The 15,417-nt window shown below is 42.7% G+C and overlaps 1 long non-coding RNA gene across 1 annotated transcript; it reads right to left on the bottom strand.

Moving 5' to 3' along the window:
- Positions 1-862: 862 nt before the first annotated feature.
- LOC131822471 (uncharacterized) lies at positions 863-8,177 on the bottom strand. The gene is made up of 3 exons (XR_009350281.1): positions 7,508-8,177; positions 6,625-6,688; positions 863-1,552 (listed from the first exon to the last, which is right to left on the bottom strand). It is a non-coding gene; the product is annotated as an uncharacterized LOC131822471 (long non-coding RNA).
- Positions 8,178-15,417: the final 7,240 nt, after the last annotated feature.

Genomic DNA, 15,417 nt, shown 5'->3' with positions numbered 1-15,417 from the left:
AACATACCTCTCTCAGAAAGAGACCATGGAAGCAGAAAATCAATAAAGAAACAAGAGCATTGAATGACACACTGGAACAGATGGACCTCATAGATATATACAGAACATTCCACCCTAAAACAACAGAATACTCATTCTTCTCAAGTGCACGTGGAACCTTCTCAAGAATAGACCACATACTGGGTCACAAATCAGGACTCAACCGATACCAAAAGAATGAGATGATTCCCTGCATACTTTCAGATCACAATGCTTTGACACTGGAGCTCAATCATAAGGAAAGTTTCCGAAGGAACTTAAACACCTGGAAGCTAAAGACCACCTTGCTTAAGAATGCTTGGATCAGGAAGGAGGGGCTACTGGAAGGAAGACTGCATGGCCATGGCTGCAGCCACCCGCGCCCGTGTCGCGCACTTGCTGAGGCAACTGCAGCGAGCAGCATAGCATTATTTGCCAAAGCTAAAAATGGGGGCACAGATGAGATGAGATTTTAAGATCATCTGAGTTAATCAAATTAATCAAGATGAAATCTTCGGACAGTCTTAATACATCTCAGGAAAGAAAGAGGCTAAAGAACAAAGGTGGTTCCTAGAAGGAAAAAACTTGTTTGTATCAATTTTTAAAAAAATTATATTTCTGAGGGGGAGGAGTCAAAATGGCGGAGAAGTAGCAAGCTGAGACTGCTTCAGCTAGCCGGAGATCAGCTAGATAGCTTATCTAAAGATTGCAAACACCTGAAAATCCATCGGCAGATCGAAGAGAAGAAGAACAGCAATTCTGGAAACAGAAAAACAACCACTTTCTGAAAGGTAGTGAAAGACCCGCGGATCCCCTTACCCAAGAATCCAACACTGCCACTGGATGCAATCAGCAAGAGGTTCTTTATTGTTACGCAGGCGCCTGCGGGTGGTCAGCGCGCGCCTGCGGGTGGTCAGCAGCTCCTGCTAGCTGAGCACACCCGGCTGTGGTGGTGCCGGGTTTTTATAAACAGGTACAAACAAGTTTTGGGTGGGGCGCAACTGATTGGTGGACAGTTTGAACTTTTGAAAAAGGCATACTTGGTGTTAGTGGATTGGCCCTGGAAGACCCCCTCGAGCGAAGAGAAAGGCGGGAAGGGGAAACAAAGAGGGGAAGCTTGACCTTATTACTCAGCAGAAAGGCATCCTGTCTACGTGACCTATGTGACCATGCAGCCCCCTTGCCTACATGACCATGCCCCTGCTATTAGGAGAGGGTATCTTGTTTAAACAGGAGTTAAGTGTCATGCCTTAGTAGCCAAGCTGTTACAGAAAGGCAAAAGAGCAGTTACATTGAATTCAACCCTGGGGGAAGGGTCTTTTCACTGCAAGGGGAGGAGGGGTACTCTTACACAACAAAAGAGCAGTTAATTATTTAAAGACTGGGGGGGGGGTCTTTCATTCCCCCCTTTTTCTTGATCATGGATAGAATCTTATATCCATTCGTCTTGTTCTTGCATGTCCTGCCCTTGCATTGAGCTAGTCCGGGGCTCTGTTTGCTTGAGGAGTTGGTATCGCTGTGTCAGTACCATAGTCTGAACAACAGACAGGTGATCTTCAATGAACTGTACTAACCTGTTTAAGACACAAGGACCAAAAGTTAGAATTAATAACAGAATGATGAGAGGGCCCGTTATAGATGACAACAAAGTAGTAAGCCAAGGCAATCTGTTGAACCAGTTTTCGCGGTGGAGAAGGGTGAAGAGGGGGTGCAAGGCATCAGCCCCTTCTCCATCCTCAGCCAGCCTCCTGTTCCTTCATCATTTCCCCCTGAACAATTTTGACTCTTAAATCTTTAAGGTGGTTGAAGGTGGAAGGTCTCATCTTCTGTAACTTCTTCCTGCTGAATAGGGGCGTAGAGCTGTTCCTACCTACTGGGGTCAATATTGATCAGTGGAGGAATGTATAGGGGAGTTATGATAGGCGGAGGCAGCCGAATCCAGCGCTGACAGTGAAGAGGCGTCCTCTCACGTGACAAGGATCGTCTGTCATGGTGAAGTCATTGCAGTAATGGAGTCTCGGCACCAAGTAGAGAAACATTGAACAAAGCAACATATTAAGGTTAATGAGGTGATAAAAATGAGAAGCCCGAAAAGGAGATTTGGCCATAGTCCTCCTTCAAACCAGGAACTTAACCAATCACTAAAAGAGAGAGAGAGACCTTGTAGTGCCTTAATCTGGGCATTCATATCCTTTATTAGTCCTGTGACATTTTTGTGATAGTCTGGGATGTACACACAACATTCTGTCTTGATGATTGCACATGTTCCACCCTGGGCTGCTGTCAGGACATCTAAGGCCATCCTATTTTCTGGAGTGCCTTGGTATCTGTGAGACTTCAGTATTAAGTAGGGAGATGCCATTTAGTGAATCATTGAGTGCCTTTGTAGTATATTTATTAAGGGCTTCTACATGCCACATGACATAATGTGCCCATGAATTCAGGCAAATCCTAAAGTACAGCGTCCTATCCACCCTGGAGGAAGCTAGGGCCACAGGTTGGTTCCACATATCCAGTGGGTTCCGTTTGGAGCTGGCCATCTAATGCCAGGTCACCTTACCCAATCAGTAGCAAACCAGTCAGTAGCCTGGAGTACTATTACTTGGGAACACATTTCTAAAGACAGCCATCCTAGATGTCGTGTGTTATTTGCCCAAGTATCATACATATGATTTCTTCGTTCCCAGCATAAAACTGCCTTTTAACTGAGCTGTCCAATCGTGGGTGTGAACCACAAATATGTATCTCAGATTTGATATATGCCATCCTTAGTATAGCGATAAGGAGGGTTTTGGAACTTAGGCCCATATTCGATTGGGGATTTATGGCTTGACAGCAATCCCCTTTCCTTCCAAATAGCTCCATGGGCATGTAGTACCAGGAAAGCATATTCGGAGTCAGTATAAATGTTAATTCTTAGACTTTGGCAATTGCAAAGTGCTAGTGAGCACTATGGCACACCTAGCTTTTCTTATTTTTTTCTATGAAAATTACTGTCATCAGAAAACCAACTGTCATTCATATTTTTAACAGGGGCATCTTAAATCTGGCCAGATAGAGTAAGCAAGATCAATAACCTTTTTTGCTCTATAGAGAAAGAAGTACAGTGGTCAGGTTCAGGCATACAGGTAACTAGGTTTAAAGTTTGACAAGTTTTATTTCTGGCATATCTGTTAATGTAGCCCAGTATTTAATAAGTTGGCCTCCATCATCCATTGGTGGCCTTTGGCTTCTAAGACAAATCTGGACCTGATGTGACATCATTACAGTCAAGGACTGTCCCATAGTGAGCTTTGAGGCTCTTTTATAAGGGAGGCTGTTCTATGCTTAGCTAAAGCATCTGTTTGCAATTGCACCTCAACAGAGGTGGCCTCTAGGATAAATAAGACTAAGGGATGAAACCAATAAGAAGACCTTTGAGTGGTCCAGCCTTAACAATATCCTGATTACAGAGGATCACTGGCAAGTGAGAAAACTTGTCAAGAGATAAGGGGAGTCCCCCATGGATCATCCAATCCACTCATAAAGAAAGTGGGGTCATCCATTATCTCCACAAGTCCATAGTTAATCCTATGGAGTGCAATAGGCTGGCTTTTAGGCAATTTCATTATCCCAGCCACACATAAGGTGTTAGTTAAGTTATACAATTGTAGGGGAATCAATCCCATTTTTCAGTTGTTTAATCATGTGCTGTGGGGTCTGCTAATATCCCCACAAAATAATAAGATCGACTAAAGAAGCTATTGTGCAACTTCTCTGAAGTTTACCTCAAATTGTTTAGCTTAGGTAAACAAACATTTAAAGACAATCAAATCTAGAATTTAACATCCATAAAGGCGTGTTACTAAAACATAATTTTTCTCTCTAAAATAACCCTCATTTACAGAGATAGCCAAATCAGGACTAATTCACTTGTGACACAGGTCCAGTTTTAACAAACTTGGCCCATTATTTACATAAGCTCAGCAAGAACAGTGAGTGTGATCAAATAGATCTTTTAGAATCTGCTTTGCTGGGACTTTGTATAAGGAATCTCTAGGTTGAACTTTTAGTAGCCTCTCCGGGCCAGAAGCCAAGCTCTGTACTTGCCATCAGGCATGCCTGCAATACCTGTTGATTTGTGCGAGTTCCTCTTCTGAGTCTCCGCACCTACCAAGGAGTGACATTCTTTACTCACCTGGTGAGGCTGCTGGGAACTCTGTAAGCAAGGTATCAGGCCAACAGTCCCAAGAGGCTTTATGGCTCCAGGTTTCATAAAGTCAACCTTAGTTTCTTAAAGCTGTCTGGTCATATCTGAGTTTATGCATATCTTTCTCAAATATGACATTCCAGTCAAAGCCTTGGTAAAATAACCAGTTTCCAATGGTGTCCTGTTACAAGGAGAACAGATTCTTATTGAACTTATGCAAATGACTGATTGCCATGGAAGAAAGAACACTTACTGAGACCTTTTGGTTTCAGAGGGTTCAGATAAAGAGAAAAGGTGAATGCTTTGAGCACTTTTACAAATGAGCACTTTTACATCTCTATAAGTTACAGATAACTAGGAGGGAGTATCCCTAGTCTGTAAGAGTAAACAGTAGAGAGAACCAGCAATGTTTAAAGTAAGACAAAATATTAACAGACCCAACACTATAATCTTTTAATTCATTTAGTCCCATGTTACTAATTCTGGTGAATGCGGCTTTAGTCAGTTCTGGAAATTCTTACCTATTTCAGTTTTAGGATTTTCAAGCATATCAAATATCTGTATTTGTCCTGAAAGTCCTTTATAGGAATATCCTTGAAGATAAAACTCATTTTACCAGAGAATTAAAACAATTATAAATTACAAAAACTCAGAATGGATATGGTTAGAGCTAAAGAGACATGGGAGTTTACAATTTAGCTGCAAGAAAATCAGGTTACAATTTCTGTGATATATAACATTTCCATAATTATAATATCAAGCGATGATCTCTCAAAACATTAAAACTTTAGGAAATGCATAGAATCTCTAGAATAGTTATAGCATTTTCCCAAATGTAACCCAAGGTTTATCATTGGTTTAAATCTTGTCAACAATTGCTAAAACCTTAGAAAGTTTAAAAACACATGCCTAAATATAATTAGGGATGTTAAACACCTGATAAAACAAAACATAGGAACTGAATTTTTCAGGCGGGCAAAGAGAAAACCATTTACACTTTTTAACAGATCAATTAGCTAAGAAAACTTTGCCCCTTTTAAACAGAAAGAAAACCAGCTTTTTATACCAGTGTCTTTCCCTTTTTTTATTTTACTTCTAAGTGTGCAGTCTTAAGATAGGAGTTTTCTGGGTTTCCCTCCTATCATGAATGATGTCGCAGACAAAGGAGGGGTATCTTTCCCCTGTTGTCTTGTTCCCATCCCTCATGGGAATTTAGGATCGTCTTAGCTAAGGCCTGTCCATATAAACCCCGGACCAGGCTACTCCGTGGAGTAGATGACCGTTATGCCATATGACGCCCCGCGAGACTCAAGGTGCAGCCCCCTCAGACTCCGTAGCCGAAGTGGTGGAGCCATACAGACATATTCACACAGTCAGGCACTCTTCAAATTCAAAGAGGTTGGATACCCTCCCCTTTTGGGCATCTCTGGCTAATGGGAGGTGATCAGTCTCCCCTTTCACTCTTTACAGATTAGAGTGAGTTTCTATGGTTACAGGCAATGGAGGATGGTAACAGGGTGTTTTCGCAGTCCCTCAAGGTTGGGCTGTTTCCTTAATCTCTCAAGGCCAAATGGCCCTTATACTTGGAAGTATAATCTGTGTGGAGGCAGGCCAGGAGAGTGCTAAATCACCTTGGAGGCTGTTTTTCTTTCTTTTTTAGTCTGTCCTGACCATATCTAAAATTTCTTTTGTGAAGATTTCTGTTCACAAACCTTCTACAACTTTCCTTTGCATTCAGGTTTTGTCCCAAGCCATTTCCTTCCAAACAACCATCTCATTTAGGACAAAATTACCTTCCTTAAATCTTTCTTACATATCTCCTACTTTCCTACATGCAGAGTTTCCTTTTATTTCCATCAGTCTTAGTTACACTAAGCAGAACTTTGTATTCTTAGAAACACCTTTAGTTATTAACCAATTGTGAACTATTACAACAGAATTCTTCAGGTGGCAATTTATCAATCAGTTAAGTGGCAAACAAGTTTACCAACAGATTTAAATACTCTTAGTTTCTTTGCAGTAAGAAGTCAAAAGCACAAACCTACATTCAGTAATTAACGACTTAGCATTTTATCCTGTTTGGTTAAGACCTAGATGTCCACAATTTAATTCCATTTGTCATCCAAGCAAAACTTTAAAACTTTCAGGTTACCAAAGACTTTGAAAGCTATTTCAGCAATTAGCCATTAGAACTTTGAGACAGACAATTAACCATCAGTTTAGTCATTCCTTTGCTAACAAATTTTAACAAGTAACATAAGCTTATTTGACCTTTAGTAAACTTTGATAGAATAAAAGTTTCACATTTACTGCTGTAACTTCAAAGACAGGTATTATCTTAATTAAACCAACAAACTTAACTTAGTTTCAACACTGATTTATGTTCCACCTGGGCCCACTCCACTTTGAATGTTTACCTGAGACATGCGTGGGAAGATCTGGAGTGGGGAGTGTTAGGTCCAGGGGGTTCTCTTCTTGCTCCTTGACAGTGAAGAGAGAAGGAGCTGTGGTGCATGATCTAGAGGCTAGTCATGCAGGTTGCACGCGCATTGGTACAGAAACAGAACAAAGTGCTGCCAGGAGGCAGAGAAAAGATTCCCGGTTTTGGAGCTCCTAAGCCCCAACAGAGGAGCAGACACCATGCTTTCCCACCAGCAAGGGGGGAGGGGTTAAGCAGTCTAAGTCAGGCCAGAGAACACAAGGAAACTTCCCCGAAACAAAGAGTTTCGGCAGCTGCTTGGGAATATTCCTTATAGTCTCTGTCTCGAGTGAGACTAACCCCAGTTGGCTCCAGTTATAGCCATTAACACGGGAAATGAATGAGGGAGAAGCCCCATTTTAGACTCAAAGAAAACACCAAGGACAACGAGTAGAACACACAAAACAATTAACAAAAAGGTAGCTGCGCGGTTTCGGTATGCTACCGAAAGCAAGGTTTCCACCGGCCCAGAGGAGCCTCGAGATCTCCCTGCGGTGGACAAATTCCGTCCAGGGCCGAGGGGTTCCTCTGGAACGGACAAACGGATATAACCCTCGGACAAATGAGGGGCTCCAAAAAATTGGGCCCTTCGACACCCTGGAGCGTCCCCCAGGGTTGGCAGGGGAGAAGTCCGAGCTCGTCAGCTCCTTCTCAAGCTGCCTACAAATACAATCCAACAACGCACGCTGTTGTACAAACACTATACCGCTACCCGCAGTATAGGTCAAACAGAGGCCTCACAAGACTAGAGACAAACAAGAACACGAGACTGGATACAAACGAGAACATGAGACAGGAGACAAGAATGCTGGCCAGCTTACCTCCCGGTGGGAGTCAGTTGGATCCGTGGGCAGGAGTCCGATGATCTCGGTGGGACCTCCAAATGAAAGACCCGCGGATCCCCTTACCCAAGAATCCAACACTGCCACTGGATGCAATCAGCAAGAGGTTCTTTATTGTTACGCAGGCGCCTGCGGGTGGTCAGCGCGCGCCTGCGGGTGGTCAGCAGCTCCTGCTAGCTGAGCACACCCGGCTGTGGTGGTGCCGGGTTTTTATAAACAGGTACAAACAAGTTTTGGGTGGGGCGCAACTGATTGGTGGACAGTTTGAACTTTTGAAAAAGGCATACTTGGTGTTAGTGGATTGGCCCTGGAAGACCCCCTCGAGCGAAGAGAAAGGCGGGAAGGGGAAACAAAGAGGGGAAGCTTGACCTTATTACTCAGCAGAAAGGCATCCTGTCTACGTGACCTATGTGACCATGCAGCCCCCTTGCCTACATGACCATGCCCCTGCTATTAGGAGAGGGTATCTTGTTTAAACAGGAGTTAAGTGTCATGCCTTAGTAGCCAAGCTGTTACAGAAAGGCAAAAGAGCAGTTACATTGAATTCAACCCTGGGGGAAGGGTCTTTTCACTGCAAGGGGAGGAGGGGTACTCTTACACAACAAAAGAGCAGTTAATTATTTAAAGACTGGGGGGGGGTCTTTCAGTAGGACCGGCGGAGAAGTGAATCCAAAGCGACGGGAAGATAGACCCCGGGGGGAGGGGCCGGCTCCCGGCAAGCGGCGGAGCAACCGCGCACAAAATCAGGACTTTTAAAAGTCTGTTCCGCTGAGGGACGTCGCTCCAGAGGCTAAACTGGGGCGAAGCCCACGCGGGGTCAGCGTGGCCTCAGGTCCCGCAGGGTCACAGAAGGATCGGGGGTGTCTGAGTGTCGCAGAGCTTGCGGGTATTGGAACGGGAAAGCCAGCTACAGAGACAGAGCCGACAGTAAGCTTGCAGCTCCGTGGTACCTTGAAACGGTCGCAGGCTCGGTGAGCTCGGAGCGCGGCCGGAGGTCAGGCAGACAGGAGTAACTGGGCGCTGTTCTCTGAGGGCGCACTGAGGAGTGGGGCCCTGGGCTCTCGGCTCCTCAGGGCCGGAGACCAGGAGGCCGCCATTTGTATTCCCGTCCTCTGGAACTCTACGGAAAGCGCTCAGGGAACAAAAGCTCCTGAAAGCAAACCCGAGCGGATTACTCACCCCGGCCCCGGGTAAGGGCGGTGTAATTCCGCCTGGGGCAAAGACACTTGAGAATCACTACAACAGGCCCCTCCCCCAGAAGATCAACAAGAAATCCAGCCGAGACCAAGTTCACCTACCAAGGAGTGCGGTTTCAATACCAAGGAGAGCAGAATTCCAGAGGAGGAGAAAGCCAAGCACGGAACTCATGGCTTTTTTCCTGTGATTTTTTTTTAGTCTTGCAGTTAATTTAATTTTTTCTTTTTCATTTTTTTTTTTTTCTCGCCTTCGGGTAAAATTTTTTTTTAACTGTTACCTTTTTCTTTTTTAACGATTTTTTACTAGTTTATCTAATATATATATATATTTTTTTACATTTTTCTTAGGTGTTTTCTTTCTTTAAAAATATTCTTTTCTTTTCTTTTTTTTTTTTTCTTTTTCTTTTTTCTTTCTTCCTTTTTGAACCTCTTTTTATCCCCTTTCTCCCCACTCACGATTTTGGATCTCCTCTAATTTGGTTAAAGCATATTTTCCTGGGGTTGTTGCCACCCTTTTAGTATTTTACTTGCCCCTTCATTTACTCTTATCTGGACAAAATGACAAGACATAAAAATTCAACACAAAAAAAAGAACAAGAGGCAGTACCGAAGGCTAGGGACCTAATCAATACAGACATCGGTAATATGTCAGATCTAGAGTTCAGAATGACAATTCTCAAGGTTCTAGCCGGGCTCGAAAAAGGCATGGAAGATATGAGAGAAACCCTCTCGAGAGATATAAAAGCCCTTTCTGGAGAAATAAAAGAACTAAAATCTAACCAAGGTGAAATCAAAAAAGCTATTAATGAGGTGCAATCAAAAATGGAGGCTCTAACTGCTAGGATAAATGAGGCAGAAGAAAGAATTAGTGATATAGAAGACCAAATGACAGAGAATAAAGAAGCTGAGCAAAAGAGGGACAAACAGCTACTGGACCACGAGGGGAGAATTCGAGAGATAAGTGACACCATAAGACGAAACAACATTAGAATAATTGGGATTCCAGAAGAAGAAGAAAGTGAGAGGGGAGCAGAAGGTATACTGGAGAGAATTATTGGGGAGAATTTCCCCAATATGGCAAAGGGAACGAGCATCAAAATTCAGGAGGTTCAGAGAATGCCCCTCAAAATCAATAAGAATAGGCCCACACCCCGTCACCTAATAGTAAAATTTACAAGTCTCAATGACAAAGAGAAAATCCTGAAAGCAGCCCGGGAAAAGAAGTCTGTAACATACAATGGTAAAAATATTAGATTGGCAGCTGACTTATCCACAGAGACCTGGCAGGCCAGAAAGAGCTGGCATGATATTTTCAGAGCACTAAACGAGAAAAACATGCAGCCAAGAATACTATATCCAGCTAGGCTATCATTGAAAATAGAAGGAGAGATTAAAAGCTTCCAGGACAAACAACAACTGAAAGAATTTGCAAATACCAAACCAGCTCTACAGGAAATATTGAAAGGGGTCCTCTAAGCAAAGAGAGAGCCTACAAGTGGTAGATCAGAAAGGAACAGAGACCATATACAGTAACAGTCACCTTACAGGCAATACAATGGCACTAAATTCATATCTCTCAATAGTTACCCTGAATGTGAATGGGCTAAATGCCCCTGTCAAAAGACACAGGGTATCAGAATGGATAAAAAAACAAAACCCATCTATATGTTGCCTCCAAGAAACACATTTTAAGCCCGAAGACACCTACAGATTTAAAGTGAGGGGGTGGAAAAGAATTTACCATGCTAATGGACATCAGAAGAAAGCAGGAGTGGCAATCCTTATATCAGATCAATTAGATTTTAAGCCAAAGACTATAATAAGAGATGAGGAAGGACACTATATCATACTCAAAGGGTCTGTCCAACAAGAAGATTTAACAATTTTAAATATCTATGCCCCCAATGTGGGAGCAGCCAACTATATAAACCAATTAATAACAAAATCAAAGAAACACATCAACAACAACACAATAATAGTAGGGGACTTTAACACTCCCCTGACTGAAATGGACAGGTCATCCAAGCAAAAGATCAGCAAGGAAATAAAGGCCTTAAATGACACACTGGACCAGATGGACATCACAGATATATTCAGAATATTTCATCCCAAAGCAACAGAATACACATTCTTCTCTAGTGCACATGGAACATTCTCCAGAATAGATCACATCCTCGGTCCTAAATCAGGACTCAACCGGTATCAAAAGATTGGGATCATTCCCTGCATATTTTCAGACCACAATGCTCTAAAGCTAGAACTCAACCACAAAAGGAAGTTTGGAAAGAACCCAAATACATGGAGACTAAACAGTATCCTTCTAAAGAATGAATGGGTCAACCGGGAAATTAAAGAAGAATTGAAAAAAATCATGGAAACAAATGATAATGAAAATACAACGGTTCAAAATCTGTGGGACACAACAAAGGCAGTCTTGAGAGGAAAATATATAGCGGTACAAGCCTTTCTCAAGAAACAAGAAAGGTCTCAGGTACACAACCTAACCCTACACCTAAAGGAGCTGGAGAAAGAACAAGAAAGAAACCCTAAGCCCAGCAGGAGAAGAGAAATCATAAAGATCAGAGCAGAAATCAATGAAATAGAAACCAAAAAAACAATAGAACAAATCAACGAAACTAGGAGCTGGTTCTTTGAAAGAATTAATAAAATTGATAACCCCCTGGCCCGACTTATCAAAAAGAAAAGAGAAAGGACCCAAATAAATAAAATCATGAATGAAAGAGGAGAGATCACAACTAACACCAAAGAAATACAAACTATTATAAGAACATACTATGAGCAACTCTACGGCAATAAATTTGACAATCTGGAAGAAATGGATGCATTCCTAGAAACATATAAACTACCACAACTGAACCAGGAAGAAATAGAAAGCCTGAACAGACCCATAACCAGTAAGGAGATTGAAACAGTCATTAAAAATCTCCAAACAAACAAAAGCCCAGGGCCAGACGGCTTCCCGGGGGAATTCTACCAAACATTTAAAGAAGAACTAATTCCTATTCTCCTGAAACTGTTCCAAAAAATAGAAATGGAAGGAAAACTTCCAAACTCATTTTATGAGGCCAGCATCACCTTGATCCCAAAACCAGACAAGGATCCCACCAAAAAAGAGAGCTATAGACCGATATCCTTGATGAACACAGATGCGAAAATACTCAACAAAATACTAGCCAATAGGATTCAACAGTACATTAAAAAGATTATCCACCACGACCAAGTGGGATTTATTCCAGGGCTGCAAGGTTGGTTCAACATCCGCAAATCAGTCAATGTGATACAACACATCAATAAAAGAAAGAACAAGAACCATATGATACTCTCAATAGATGCTGAAAAAGCATTTGACAAAGTACAACATCCCTTCCTGATCAAAACTCTTCAAAGTGTAGGGATAGAGGGCACATACCTCAATATCATCAAAGCCATCTATGAAAAACCCACCGCAAATATCATTCTCAATGGAGAAAAACTGAAAGTTTTTCCGCTAAGGTCAGGAACACGGCAGGGATGTCCATTATCACCACTGCTATTCAACATCGTACTAGAGGTCCTAGCCTCAGCAATCAGACAACAAAAGGAAATTAAAGGCATCCAAATCGGCAAAGAAGAAGTCAAATTATCACTCTTCGTAGATGATACAATACTATATGTGGAAAACCCAAAAGACTCCACTCCAAAACTGCTAGAACTTATACAGGAATTCAGTAAAGTGTCAGGATATAAAATCAATGCACAGAAATCAGTTGCATTTCTATACACCAACAGCAAGACAGAAGAAAGAGATATTAAGGAGTCAATCCCTTTTACAATTGCATCCAAAACCATAAGATACCTAGGAATAAACCTAACCAAAGAGACACAGAATCTATACTCAGAAAACTATAAAGTACTCATGAAAGAAATTGAGGAAGACACAAAGAAATGGAAAAATGTTCCATGCTCCTGGATTGGAAGAATAAATATTGTGAAAATGTCTATGCTACCTAAAGCAATCTACACATTTAATGCAATTCCTATCAAAGTACCATCCATCTTTTTCAAAGAAATGGAACAAATAATTCTAAAATTTATATGGAACCAGAAAAGACCTCGAATAGCCAAAGGGATATTGAAAAAGAAAGCCAACGTTGGTGGCATCACAATTCCGGACTTCAAGCTCTATTACAAAGCTGTCATCATCAAGACAGCATGGTACTGGCACAAAAACAGACACATAGATCAATGGAACAGAATAGAGAGCCCAGAAATAGACCCTCAAATCTATGGTCAACTAATCTTCGACAAAGCAGGAAAGAATGTCCAATGGAAAAAAGACAGCCTTTTCAATAAATGGTGCTGGGAAAATTGGACAACCACATGCAGAAAAATGAAATTGGACCATTTCCTTACACCACACAAAAAATAGACTCAAAATGGATGAAGGATCTCAATGTACGAAAGGAATCCATCAAAATCCTTGAGGAGAACATGGGCAGCAACCTCTTCGACCTCTGCCGCAGCAACATCTTCCTAGGAACAACGCAAAAGGCAAGGGACGCAAGGGAAAAAATGAACTACTGGGATTTCATCAAGATCAAAAGCTTTTGCACAGCAAAGGAAACAGTTAACAAAATCAAAAGACAACTGACAGAATGGGAGAAGATATTTGCAAACGACATATCAGATAAAGGACTAGTGTCCAGAATCTATAAAGAACTTAGCAAACTCAACACCCAAAGAACAAATAATCCAATCAAGAAATGGGCAGAGGACATGAACAGACATTTCTGCAAAGAAGACATCCAGATGGCGAACAGACACATGAAAAAGTGCTCCATATCACTCGGCATCAGGGAAATACAAATCAAAACCACAATGAGGTATCACCTCACACCAGTCAGAATGGCTAAAATCAACAAGTCAGGAAATGACAGATGCTGGCGAGGATGCGGAGAAAGGGGAACCCTCCTACACTGTTGGTGGGAATGCAAGCTGGTGCAGCCACTCTGGAAAACAGCATGGAGGTTCCTCAAAATGTTGAAAATAGAACTGCCCTATGACCCAGCAATTGCACTATTGGGTATTTACCCTAAAGATACAAATGTAGTGATCCAAAGGGGCACATGCACCCGAATGTTTATAGCAGCAATGTCCACAATAGCCAAACTATGGAAAGAACCTAGATGTCCATCAACAGATGAATGGATCAAGAAGATGTGGTATATATACACAATGGAATACTATGCAGCCATCAAAAGAAATGAAATCTTGCCATTTGCAACAACATGGATGGAACTAGAGCGTATCATGCTTAGCGAAATAAGTCAAGCAGAGAAAGACAACTATCATATGATCTCCCTGATATGAGGAAGTGGTGATGCAACATGGAGGCTTAAGTGGGTAGAAGAAGAATAAATGAAACAAGATGGGATTGGGAGGGAGACAAACCATAAGTGACTTTTAATCTCACAAAACAAACTGAGGGTTGCCGAGGGGAGGGGGTTTGGGAGAAGGGGTTGGGATTATGGACATTGGGGAGGGCATGTGATTTGGTGAGTGCTGTGAAGTGTGTAAACCTGGTGATTCATCCCCAGACCTGTACCCCTGGGGATAAAAATATATGTTTATAAAAAATAAAAAAATTATATAAAAAAAAAAAACCAAGTTACAAAGCACCTTGTGTCCATGTGTGGGTTTATATTGGGGGCACAGGAAATAGCAAGGAGGCAAAAAGGCTGGTGGGATTCTCCAGCCCCCATCCTGTTGGATTTTGAGGGAGTCCTGTGAGCATGAACCCCACTGTTGTAGAGCTTCCAAGCAGGCAAAGAGCTTCCAAGAACTGTTATGAACTAGGAGGTGTTACACATGATGTTAAGAACTGTTATGAACTAGGAGGTGTTACACAGGATGTTATAGCTGAGCGCAGATTGACCACCGGGACATGGTGTACGTGCTACAAGCAACATCGCTCGAGCAGCAGACGAGCAGCATCGCACGTATAGCAGACCGCAGATTAACCGCAAGCGCCCTTGACGCAGTGACCACTGGCATAGAAGCAACACTGGCCCTCTGCTTGTCAGAGTGTGCTCTTGGGACACTCTCGCTCAGATCATCCTCCCGGTCGATGCACCCAAAAGGTATGCTCCAGGGATCGGGTCGGTCACCTTCTGGGTCAATGCACCCAAATGGTGTGCTCCAGAGAAGGGGATCGAGCGGGAGTACCCTGGGCCCTCTCCCTAGCTCACGCGGCTAGTGTTGTCCTTCTTGTATTAGCAGTTATGTGATACGCGCTAATAAACAGCTTTCGCTTTCAGTTATTGTGTGTGACCCGTTTGCTTCCACCATCGGACCGGCTCACTCCCCTGGGAGCTCCGTGAGCGGCAGAGAGCTCCCAGTTGGCGAGCCAGCCAGGAGTCAGCCAGAAAGGCACAGACGAGGTAGAGTGAGCCATCCTTCAAGCCTCTAAAGCCTCAATGGTGAGTACTCCCTGAGATCTTTTTTTTTTTTTTTTTTAAGATTTTATTTATTTATTTGTCAGAGAGAGAGAGAGCGAGCGAGAGTGAGCACAGGCAGACAGAGTGGAAGGCAGAGTCAGAGGGAGAAGCAGGCTCCCCGCGGAGCAAGGATCCCGATGTGGGACTCGATCCAGGACGCTGGGATCATGACCTGAGCCGAAAGTACCTGCTCAAC

This window comes from Mustela lutreola, chromosome Y (assembly GCF_030435805.1).
Source record: "Mustela lutreola isolate mMusLut2 chromosome Y, mMusLut2.pri, whole genome shotgun sequence".
Taxonomy (NCBI): Eukaryota; Metazoa; Chordata; class Mammalia; order Carnivora; family Mustelidae; genus Mustela; species Mustela lutreola.
Note: the sequence above shows the minus strand (reverse complement) of the source record. Positions and strands in the feature narration are given on the sequence as shown.